The sequence below is a fragment of the Erinaceus europaeus genome, chromosome 1, assembly GCF_950295315.1.
Source record: "Erinaceus europaeus chromosome 1, mEriEur2.1, whole genome shotgun sequence".
In the NCBI taxonomy this organism is placed as follows: Eukaryota; Metazoa; Chordata; class Mammalia; order Eulipotyphla; family Erinaceidae; genus Erinaceus; species Erinaceus europaeus.
Window position 1 is genome coordinate 110,061,593 of NC_080162.1, and position 13,007 is coordinate 110,074,599.

Sequence of the window (13,007 nt, forward strand, 5' to 3'; positions counted from 1 at the left end):
CAGAGAGTAGAAGCCTCATGTGTGCAAACTCAGGTTGGGGAGTTGCACTGAAATACGTACCCAGGGTCCCATCCCCAGTACACAAACTCAACTGTAGTAGACCGACAAGTTGCCCAGTGGCTAGAGTACTGGACTTACAAGCATGAGGTCCCAAGTTAGATCCCCAACATCGCATGTGCCAGAGTGATGCTCTGATTCTCAATATCCTCCTCTCTCTCTCGTTAATAAATACATTAGTTGATTAAATTAAAATTTTAATTTCTTTTTTTAATATTTATTTATTTATTCCCTTTCGTTGCCCTTGTTATTTTATTGTTGTAGTTATTATTAATGCCATTGTTGTTGGATAGGACAGAGAGAAATGGAGAGAAGAGGGGAAGACAGAGAGGAGGAGAGAAAGACACCTGCAGACCTGCTTCACCACCTGTGAAGCGACTCCCCTGCAGGTGGAGAGCCGGGATCTGGAACCAGGATCCTTAGGCCTGTTCTTGCATTTCACGCCACATGCGCTTATCCCACTGTGCTACCGCCCAAGTCCCTGTCTGTTGTAAGGCATACCACCATAGTTCTGTGTCCCATTCCCTCCACTGGAAGCTTCCCTATACTTTATCCCTCTGGAAGTATAGACCAAAATTATTTATGGGGAGCAGAAGGTGAAAGGTCTGGCTTCTATAACTGCTTCTCCTTGAACCTGGACATTTGCAGGTGGATCCATACCCTCAGCCTGCTTCTGTCTTTTCCTAGTGGGGCAGGGCTCTGGGGAGGTGGGATTCCAAGACACATTGGTAAGATCGTCTGCCCATGGAAGTCAGGATGGAATCATAGTAGTGCCTGCAATTTGGTGACTGAGAGGTAGTAAGATATAAAGCAGAACAAATTGCTTAATAAACAGGAGTCCAGTTGGGTAGTAGCGTAGCGGGTTAAGTGCTCATGGCCAAGCACAAGGACCGGGATCCTGGTACGAGCCCCCCGGCTCCCCACCTGCAAGGGGGTCACTTCACAGACGGTGAAGCAGGTCTGCAGGTATCTGTCTTTCTCTCCCCTTCTCTCTCTCCCCTACTCTCTCGATTTCTCTCTGTCCTATCCAACAACAGCAACAACAACAATAATAATAATAACCATAACAATGATAAAACAACAAGGACAACAAAAGGGGAAAAAAATGGCCTCCAGGAGCAGTGAATTTGTGGTGTAGGCACTGAGCCATGGCAATAACCCTGGAGGCAAAAAAAAAAAAAAAAAGCTGGATCAAGGCAGAGAGGAGCTCCCACATATGGGGAAAGTATATAAATACCATTAACTGTAAATGCCATCAATCTGACCTAGAGTCTATGCCTATTCATATTTAACACAGGAGCCTGTGCAATCTCTGAGTCCCTGTGAGTCTAAGCTCACAGTTAAGTTGGGGGAGGGGGGAGAATCACATACTGAGATCTTCTGTAAGTAAATAAACAAAATAGTGGCCAAGCCCAGCCTTCTGGCTAGATCTGCACCCAAGGACACCCCCACTGCTACTCTGGGGGACCCAAGGCAAGCCCATCCCTAACCTCTTCCTCCTCCCACTGTATGGCCTCCCAGGCTTCTTGAGAGTTGTGTCTTGGTGACCCTTATCCTGAAGCCTCCTCTCTAGGCAACTGGCCCACCTCTACCCTGCACTACTGCCTCTGCTCCCTCCAGAGTCCCCCACCACCCACACACCCCTCTCAGCCCCTAAATCAGCTTCTGGCCAAATTCCCCACACACGGCCCTGGGCAGCTGTGGACCTGGGCCCTTCATGCCAGCGCTGTCCACTGACAAACAGAGCCAGGGGGCCCCACCCACGGAAGCCCAGACTGAGCCCCCCAGGAGGAGGCAAGTAAAAGGCCCCCAAGGAAGGTGGGTGGTTTATTTAAGCGTGAATGTTTGGGGATGACATAATCTGGCCCTGAGCTGCCCACCAGAGGCTGCCCTGGGTCCCCATGGAAGACCTTACTTCCCACCTCACCAGTAGCATTAGCCCTGGGGGATTGACCACTGACTCCCTGTAGACAAGAGGTTGCCCTGATGCTGGTTACACAGGGTCCCCTGAATCTTCAGTCAGTGTGTGGGCTTGTAGTGCCATCTGGTGGTGAATTTTGGGATCTGCACCTTGGCACTCAAGACCAGGGAGGGGCCGCACCAGTAGAGAGGCACTCAGGGTGGTGCTCAGGGAGACCAACTGCACATGAAGCCACTTCCCCAGCCCCACCCCTCATTCAGAACCCCAGAGTCCTGTTGCCCAGACTTGGGGTCAAGTCTCAGGAACCGGTGGCTGGACTCTGCCCACCTCTCCCTCAAGAAGCAGATGAGAGTAGGGCAGGAGAGTAAGGTGGGCAGAGATGCTGGATGGATCCCTGTGAAGGCCTGCCAAGGTGTCCATCAGGCTTTTTGCCCACACTCTCTCCCCATCCACTACTCCCAGCCATCAGGGACAGTCAGCCAGGGAGGGCCAAGATGGGGTGGCAGGGGGAGGGCGTGGCGGTGGGGGGGGGAGCTTCATGGGATTCTCCTGAGGAAGGGGTGTCTCTGGGCTCCAGCAGGGGGAACACATCTCACTTATCCCCCTTTGTGCACAAGGACCCTGCTTCCCCAGCACAGCTACATCCTCAGTCTGGAGCCTTCAACGGGGTTTGGGCATTCCATGGGAAGATCTTCCTTGACATTCTTTTTTTTTTTTCTTCCTTCATTTTTTAAAATTTCTTTATTGGGGAATTAATGTTTTACATACGACAGTAAATACAATAGTTTGTACATGCATAACATTTCTCAGTTTTCCATATAACAATACAACCCCCACTAGGTCCTCTGTCATCCTTTTTGGACCTATATTCTCCCCACCCCCTACCCACCCTAGAGTCTTTTACTTTGGTGCAACACGCCAATTAAAGTTCAGGTTCTACTTGTGTTTTCTCTTCTGATCTTGTTTTCAACTTCTGCTTGAGAGTGAGATCATCCCATATTCATCCTTCTGTTTCTGACTTATTTCACTTAACAAGAATTTTTCAAGGTCCATCCAAGATCAGCTGAAAATGGTGAAGTCATCATTTTAAATAGCTGAGTAGTATTCCATTGTATATATATACCACAACTTGCTCAGCCACTCATCCGTTGTTGGACACCTGGGTTGCTTCCAGGTTTTGGCTATTACAAATTGTGCTGCTATAAACATAGGTATACACAAATCTTTTTGGATAGGTGTGTTGGGTTCCTTAGGATATATCCCCAGGAGAGGATTTGCAGGATCATAGGGTAGGTCCATTTCTAGCCTTCTGGGAGTTCTCCAGACTGCTCCAATTTACGAATTTACATTGAACCAATTTACGTTCCCACCAGCAGTGCAGGAGGGTTCCTTTGACCCCACAACCTCTCCAGCATTTGTTGCTGCTATTTCCTTGACATTCTTATTTTCTTTTCTGATTCTTAAATAAAAGCTGTGTGCCCTAGGTGTCAGAGAGACCCAGGAAGAGGAGACAACTGGCCTGCCATAGCCTGTGCCCTGGGAGCTGTTCCCGTACCAAGGAGGGGGGTGCAGGGGCATGCCACTCCAGCCTTGACCTCTGAGACGGGAAGACCCCAGAATGACACCACAAGTCCTATCTACCGCTGTCCTCCAAGGCCTTTCAGCTGCACTCCATATCCAGGGAAGCACTCCACCTACAGCTGCCCCCACAGACAAAGGAAAGAGGGAACCACCAGCACTTGGCAACATATCCCAAAACTTAGGTCCCCAAACTGTCATGTCCCTCACACCTTCACATCCAGTGTATTAAACCCATTGTTCTGGCTCTGCATTGAGGGGGCATCCTAGAACCCCTAAACCAGTCAAGGATCAACTGTGGAGCAAAGGGTGACTCATCTGCCTGGCACGAGGAGGAAGGGGGAGGCCAGAGGGACCTAAGTCCCAGCTAGGGGGTGTTCCCCAGTCTGGGGCTGCTCCAGGATGCCTGCGGGGTCTGGAGACAGTTCTGAGGGATGGAGGGAGAGTGGTCTGGGCCAGGATTCTGACTTGGGGGAGGGGGCAGGCAGTAATGCACCTAGTTAAGTACACACATTACAGTGCATAAGGACCCGGGTTTGAGCCCCTGGTCCCCACCTGCAGGAGGAAATCTTCATGAGCGGTGAAGCAGGACTGCAGGTGACTGTCTCTCTCCCTCACTGTCTCCCCCTTCCCTTTCAATTTCTCTCTGTCCCTATCCAATAATATATATGTCATATATATATTATATAATTAAAAGAGAGAGGAGTCAGGAAGTGGCACACCTGATTAAACACACATTACAGTGCACAAGGATCCATGTTCAAGCCCCTGGTTCCTACCTGCAGGGGGGAAACTTCATGAGTGGTAAAGCAGGACTGCAGGTGTCTCTCTGCCTCTCTATCACCTCCTCCCCTCTCAATTTCTGTCTCTATCCAATAATAAATAAATAAATATGAATGAAATTAAAGACAGAGAGGATTCTGAGTTAGGGAAGGCACAGAGATGGGGCCCTCCTGAATTGGTGAGGCTCAGGACACTGAGTTCCACCTGCTCTGGGGCTAAGTAGGTGCCGACCTTTGAGCAGAGGGCACTGAATACCCAGACAAGAGAGACTCCAGGGAAGAGTGACCAGGTTAAAGCAGACAGAGGGAATGTAGGCTCTGCTATTCCTCTCCCTCCCCAACATTGCCCCTACCCAAAGGCTGCTGGATCCTTGGTCATGGCAACTTGGGCAGGAAGCTGCAGCCATAGCAACTGGCGTCCAGGGAGGCGCCCGCTGCCTGGCAACGGAGCCACAGTCTGGTGCTTCCCGAAACACACTAGAGCCTTGCTTTTCACCTGCATGGCCAGGGACTACAGCCTGAGGCAGGCTCCCACCCACCCCTCTCCAAAGCACTGATTGTCAGGGTTCTCTGCACACTTGAGCACAGTGATCCCCTTGTGAGGAAGTAGTATGGGTGACTGGAAATCCCCAATACAGCTCATCTTATGAGAGCCTCCACTCACCCTACACCTGGGGTGTTTCCAAACTCAAGGATACATTATAAAATCAGCAGGTACACAGGTGGTGGTGTACCTGGTTGAGTGCACATGTTACAAGGACCTGGGTTCAAACCCCCAGCATCCATCTGCAGGGGGAAGGCTTTGAGAGTGGTGAAGCAGAGCTACAGGTGTTTCTGTGTCTCTTTCCCCTGCCCCTTCCCTCTCGATTTTTTTTTTTCACCAGAGCACTGCTCGGCTCTGACTTATGGTGGTGCAGGGATTGAACCTGGAACTTTGGAGCCTCAAGCATGAGAGTCTCTCTGCATAACCATTATGCTATCTACCCCTGCCTTTCCTTCTCAATTTCTGGCTGTCTCTATCCTTAAATAAGGATCACTTTTAAAAAACATTTTAAGGGAGTTGGGCAGTAGCGCAGTGGGTTAAGCACAAGTGGTGCAAAGCGCAAGGACTGGATTATGGATCCCAGTTCGAGCCCCCGGCTCCCCGCCTGCAAGGGAATCGCTTCACAGGCAGTGAAGCAGGTCTACAGGTGTCTATCTTTCTCTCCCCCTCTCTGTCTTCCCCTCCTCTCTCCATTTCTCTCTGTCCTATCCAACAACGACAACATCAATAATAATAACAATAATAACTACAACGATAAAATAAGGGCAACAAAAGGAAATAAATAAAAATAAATAAGTAACATTTTGAAAAAAACAGCAGGGAGGGGATAAGGAGCACTTCAGGGAATAGGGTCTTCTCTCTTTTCTTAAAAGGATTTTTATGGAGGCTGGGCGATGGCACAGCGGTTTAAACACACATGGCACAAAGTGCAAGGACCAACATAAGGATCCTGGTTAAAGCCCTCAGCTCCCCACCTGCAGGGGGGGGGGTCACTTCACAGGCAGTGAAGCAGGTCTGCAGGTATCTATATTTCTCATCCCTTCTCTGTCTTCCCTTCCTCTCTCAATTTCTCTCTGTCCTATCCAACAACAGCTGATGTTGTGCGCCGTGGAGAAGAGAGAGAGGAGGTCCAGAGTGAAGAGGAAACTCAAATCTTTATTTGCGCTGGCACCTCAGAGTTGGGTGCTAGAGAGGCAGGTTGCGCCACGTGGAGGTAGCGAAAATACCTTTCCTGCGTCTGAACACCAGAGTGAAGCGCTGGCAAGAGAGCGAGGTGCGGAAGAAGAAGGGCTTTTATAGGAGCACCTTTCGCGAGAATGGGAAGGGGGAGGAGTAACCATAGCACTCCAGGATAGGATAATAACTCTCATGAGAATGGGAGGGGGGAGGAGTAACCAAAGCACTCCAAATATCCCGGGAAATAGACAATGCCCTGAGGGCACAACATGGTGAAACAGGCGCTCTGAGAATGTCCCAACTCTCGCGGGAACTAGCAGTAGCCTGAGGGGACAACATGGCAGATGTGACTGCATCTGCACAATATCCCAGCAAACAGCAACAGCTATGACAACAATAACAACTACAGGGGCACCAACAAGGGCAACAAAATGGGGAAAATGGCCTCCAGGAACAGTGGATTCATAGTGCAGGCACTGAACCCCAGTAATAACCCTGGAAGCAAAATAAAAGTATTTTTACTTATTACTGGCAGAAACAGAGAAATTGAGAGGGGAGGGAGAAATAGAGAGGGGAAGAGAGAGACACCTGAAGCCCTGCTTCACCACTCGTGAAACTTTTCCCTTGCAGGTAGGGACTGGGGCTTGAACTCAGGGTCCTTGCACACTGTAACGTGTGCACTTAACCAGATGTGTCACCACCAGGCTCCAGGAGTAAGGGTCTTCTCTCAAAGGCTCTGAGCCTCTCACAAGACTTCTAGACTGGTACACACAAATGGACGCCCTGGGTCACAGGCAGCTGGAGGACACAGAGGTGGGGCCCCACACGCTTCCTCTCACTAATGGGACCGACCTGCAGTCCTGGGTGCCCAGCCAGCTGTTCTCCTGATACAATCCTTGTCACATGTCTCCGGGCCATCTCTCTCTCTCTCCACTAGACAGTGCTGGCTCCCGCTGGCAGCCTGGGAACACCAAGTGCAAAATGAAACCTTTATCCCCACTCTCCATACCAGCACCCCCCCACCAGGGGTCCTCAAAGAAGCCTTTCTGGGCCACCAGCCTGAGTCTGCCCCAAGGAGCACTTTGTTGTTACCAGAGCACTGCTCTGCTCTGGCTTATGGTGGTGTGGGGAATTGAACCTGGGACCTTGGAGTCTCAAGCATGAAAGTCTTTTGCAGAACTATTATACTATCTCCCTAGACCCCCCCCCCCATGGATCACTCTAAACTTGAGCACTTCCTGAGACTCATAAGGTCCTAGAAAGGAATAAACAGGCCAATGCCAGAGGGGCCCCAGGAGGTGGGGGAGCAGATGACGCTCAAGCTGGGCTCCAGATCCATTTCCGCCATGCACCCCCAGCCACAACCAGTTTTGGACCACACCAATTCCTTCTGAGACAGGGAGGGGGCTCCTAGGGGAAGGCCCCACAGTCAGATAAAGTGAGGCCTGTGGGTTATGTGTGCTGGGGTTGCTGAGGTCACACCAGCAAGCCCTGTGGTATATCCATCCCATGTAGACAGGGAATTTGGCAGGCATCACACTAAAAGTCAGGCCTGGGGTCAAGGCAAGGACAGACAGACAAAGGTTGGGTGGTCCACAAGGTGGCACAGTGGATGAAGCATCGGACTCTCAAGGTCCTGAGTTTATTACCCAGCACATGTGCCAGAGTGATGGCTGGTTCTTTCTTTCTCCCCTCCTTTCTCATTAATATATTTTTTTTAATTTTTATTATTATCTTTCTTTGATAGAGATAGTAAGAAATTGAGAGGAAGGGGGATATAGAGAGGAAGAGAGACAGAGACACCTGCAGCACTGCTTCACCATTCATGAAGCTTTCCCCCTACAAGTGGGAACCGGAGACTTGAACCTGGGTCCTTGTGCATTGTAATATGAGCGCATAACCAAGTGAGCCACCACCTGACCCCTAAGTAAAATCATCTTTACAAAAAGAAAAACAGGGAGTCGGGCAGTAGTGCAGTGGGTTAAGCGCAAGTAGCACAAAGCGCAAGGACCGGCATAAGAATTCTGGTTCGAGCCCCCGGGTCCCCACCTGCAGGGGAGTCACTTCACAAGCGGTGAAGCAGGTCTGCAGGTGTCTATCTTTCTATCCCCCTCTCTGTCTTCTTCTCTCTCCATTTCTCTCTGTCCTATCCAACAATGAGGACATCAATAACAACAGTAACAACTACAACAATAAAACAACAAGGGCAACAAAAGGGAATAAAAAAATAAATTTTAATATTTATTTTATTTATTTATTCCCTTTGTTGCCCTTGTTGTTTTTTTATTGTTGTAGTTATTATTGTTGTTGTCATTGCTGGATAGGACAGAGAGAAATGGAGAGAGGAGGGGAAGACAGAGAGGAGGAGAGAAAGACAGACACCTGCAGACCTGCTTCACTGCCTGTGAAGCGACTCCCCTGCAGGTGGGGAGCCGGGGTTCGAACCGGGATCCTTACGCCGGTCCTTGTGCTTTGCGCCACCTGCGCTTAACCCGCTGTGCTACAGCCCGACTCCCAAATAAATATTTTTTAAAAAGAAAAAGAAAAACAAGGTGAAGGACCTGGGAACTTAGGAACATAGGACCTGAGCAACACCAACATCCAGTCCCCAGAAGGAAAGGAAGGAAGGAAGGGAAGGAAGGAAGGGAGGGAAGGAAGAAGGGAAGGTAGATAAAATAAAATAAAATAAAATGGAAAAGAAAAAGAGCTTTCACTCCAAGTTGCAGAGCAGGCTAGACAGAGACAGAGGGGCAGGGGCCCCTGGTTAAGTGGCACACCTGGTTAAACACACACACACACACACACACACACACACACACACACACACTATAGTGTGTAAGCCCCTGGTCCCCACCTGCAGGGGAAAAGCTTCACAAGCAGTGAAGCAGGGCTGCAGGTTTCTCTCTGTCTCTCTCTCCCTCTCTATCTCCCCATCCCCTCTCAATTTCTCTCTGTCTTTATCCAATATAAATAAATAAAAATTGGGTGGGGTAGATAGCATAATGGTTATGCAAAGAGACTCTCATGCCTGAGGCTCTGAAGTCCCAGGTTCAATCCCACACCCTGCAACTCCATAAACCAGAGCTGAGCAGTGCTCTGGTAAATAAATAAATAAATAAATAAATAAGTAAATTTCATTAATTAATTTTAAAAATTAAAAAAAGAAAAAGAGAGAGGGGGCAGAGGGCTAATGGGGACATTAGTAGAAAATGAAGCAGGGGAAGACAATTAGGCAAAAAAATTTTCAAGGCATCCAAAGTATCAGATTCTGCTTCTAGTACCACCATAGACAAGAATTGAGCAGTGTCCTGGGAAAATAAATAAACAAATAAAGGGCTTGGGAGACAGCATAGTGGTTATGCAAAGAGACTCTCATGACTGAGACACCAAAGTCCCAGGTTCAAACCCCCGTACCACCATAAGCCAATGCTGGACAGTGCTCTGATAAAAATGAATAAATAAATAACACCATTAAAAAGTAAAATTAAATATAGAAAAACCATGACCCAAAAGGTGGTGCAGTAGATGAAATGGTAAACCATCAAGCAAGAGATCCTGAGTTTACAAAACTTCTGTTTGTCTATTTATTATTGGATAGAAACAGAGAGAAATTAAGAGGGGAAGAGAAGAATGAGAGAGATAGAAAGACACCTGCAGACCTACTTTACCACTTGTGAAGCTTCCCCTCTGCAGGTGGGGACCACAAGCTTGAACCTGGGTCTTTGTGCACTGTAATGAGCACACCTAACCAGGTATGCTACTTAACCACCTGGCCCCAAGATCCTGAGTTTGAGTCCTGGCATCAAATATATCAGAGTAATGGTCTGATTCCCTTTCTCCCTTCCTTTCTCTTAAAAATAAATAAATATGGCTGGGGAAATAGCATAGCAGTTATGCAAAAGGACTTTCATGCACAAGGCATCAAACGTCTCAGGTTCAAACCCCAACACCATCATAAACCAGAGCTGAGCAGTGCTCTGGTCTCTTCCTGTATCTTTCTCTATGTATCCCTCTCTCATTAAAGGAAAATAAATAAATAAAACTGTCCCTATTCATAAGCAACATCACTGATCAAAAATCCTACATCTAAAAAAATAAAAATAAAAATCCTGGTACTGACAGTGAGAAGTTTAACAATGCTATCCAAAAAACAGCTATATCACCATGTACAAGCAATTTATAAACAAGAATTTGTTTATAATTGCTCCAAAAATAAATACTATTCTAAAAATCTGTATAGAAAATAGCCAGAAAGGGATGAAGGGTTGATAGCATAATGGTTATGCAAGCAGACTCTCATGTCTTAGGCTCCAATGTCTCAGGTTCAATCTCCCACACCATCATAAGCCAGAGATGAACAGTGCTCTGGTTAAAAAAAAAAAAAAGGGAGTCGGCCGGTGGCGCAGTGGGTTAAGCGCACGTGGCGCAAAGCGCAGGGACCGGGTAAGGATCCCGGTTCGAGCCCCCGGCTCCCCACCTGCAGGGGAGTCGCTTCACAGGCGGTGAAGCAGGTCTGCAGGTGTCTATCTTTCTCTCCCCTCTCTCTCTGTCTTCCCCTCCTCTCTCCATTTCTCTCTGTCCTATCCAACAACAAAGCAACGTCAACAATGGCAATAATAACCGCAAGGAGGCTGCAACAACTAGGGCAACAAAAAGGGGGAAAAATGGCCTCCAGGAGCGGTGGATTCATGGTGCAGGCACCGAGCCCAGCAATAACCCTGGAGGAAAAAAAAATTACATATATATATATGAAAATAGCCAGGAAGAAAACCATAGGAAAACAATCTATTGAGAATTTTTCACTGAAGCGGGTGATATCACACCTGGTTCAGCGCACATGTTACAATGTGCAAGGACCAAGGTTCTAGCCCCCAGTCCCCACCTTCAGGGGGAAAGTTTTTTGAGTGGTGAAGCAGTGCTGCAGGTATCTCTAGCCAATAAATAAAGATAATAGGGCGGTGGATGGTAGGGCAACGGGTTAAGCGCACATGGCATGAAGCACAAGGATCCCAGTTAAAGCCCCCAGCTCCCCACTTGCATGGGGGTCACTTCACAAGTTCTGAAGCATGTCTGCAGGTGTCCATCTTTCTCTCTCTCTCTCTCTCTCTCTCTGTCTTCCTCTCCTCTCTCAGTTCCTCTCTGTCCTATCCAACAGCAATGACAACAATAATATCAACAACAAGGGCAACAAAAATGGAAAAAATGGCCTCCAGGAGCAGTGGATTCGTAGTGCAGGGATCAAGCCCCAGTGATAACCCTGGAGGCCAAAATAAATAAATAAATAAATAAATTTAAGATAACAAACAAAAAAAATTTTTTTTTCACATAAGTCCTTCAAATTTCCACTCCTGAATCAGAGACAGCTCAAGGGTAGGGTGTCTGCATTGCCATGCAAGGCTTAAATGAAAACCCTGATGCCACATGGAAGGTCCTATGGCAATGGGGGCAGCTCTGTTGCTTCAGTCTGCCTGTCTATTTATCTGTCTATAACTAAATGAGAACGTGACTCAGAATAGTGAAATCATATGGTTTAAAAAAAATCCATTTCTGGTAAAAAAAAAAAATCAGTGATATTTCATTTTGCCTGGGCTGGGCCCTTCCTGAAGCATTTTTTGTTTTCAAGTAACTAGATTCAGGCTTTGTTGCATTCAAAATGCCAAACTGCACTGCTCTGGGGCATGCAGAAACAGATTACCTGATTCCCTGCTATCTATGAGAACTGTAGACAGTTGTAGACAGTTGTAACATCTCTCTTCCTCCCATAACCACCCATGCCCCCAGGTACCTGTCTCACAACCCCGTTGTCTGTGTTTGTCCCACAACACAGCAGTTGAAACGCCTTAGTCCTGCCCCCACAGATCAATTTTTATTCCTTTGTTTCCTCAAAATCTGCTGGATTCTCTCCCAAAGGAAACCTAAAATGTGTGTACAGCTAGGGAGAAGGTTTTAGTGTTTTGTTTTGTTTTTCTTTCTCAAGAAAAGTGAAGCCTACATTTTTGGTGTGCTAAAAATCTCTGGTGTGCCTAGTGAGTTAAATAAATAAATAAATAAATAAATAAATACAAGGCTGCTAATGGAAATGAGTGCCTATTGGCTCTCTCCAGCCACCTTTGCACACAAGAGTAGGGAAGAAGATTCAGGGGCTAGGAAGACTATCTGGGGGCAGTGTCTGTCCTGCATGAAAGGGCTCTGGTTTCATCCCTCAGCTCAGCACTGGAGCAGAGGAGCAAGTGGGGACAGGACAGAGGACACCAAGGTTCCCTGTAAGCTCTGCTGGTCGACATGTACATGGTTCTAGGCTGACATGTACATAGAAGAACCACAGAGAGACAGGCGTATATGGGGAGGGTAAGCATTTATTGAGACAAAGCAGGGGTTGAAAAGAGAGGAGGGAGCCTGGCAATAGCGCATCTGGTCAAGTGCACACACTACAGTGCACAAGGACTGTAATGTTCAAGCTCCTGTCCCCCACCTGCAGGGGGAAATCTTCACAAGTGGTGAAGCAGGGCTGCAGGTTTCTATCGCTCTATATATTATATATTATATATTATATATTATATATTATATATTATATATTATATATTATATATTATATATTATATATTATATATTATATATTATATATTATATATTATATATTATATATTATATATTATATATTATATATTATATATTATATATTATATTATTATATCAATTTATCTCTCTATCAAATAGTAAAGTAAAAAAATAAATGAAAAAAGAAAAGAGAGGAAAATACATACTTTAGAGATATGCAGATGAGAGAGAGAAAGGTATCAACGAGAGTGCTGAATTTCTTTTATTTATTTATTATTTATTCCCTTTTGTTGCTCTTGTTATTTTATTGTTGTAATTACTGATGTCATTGTTGTTAGATAGGACAGAGAGAAATGGAGAGAGGAGGGGAAGACAGAGAGGGGGAGAGAAA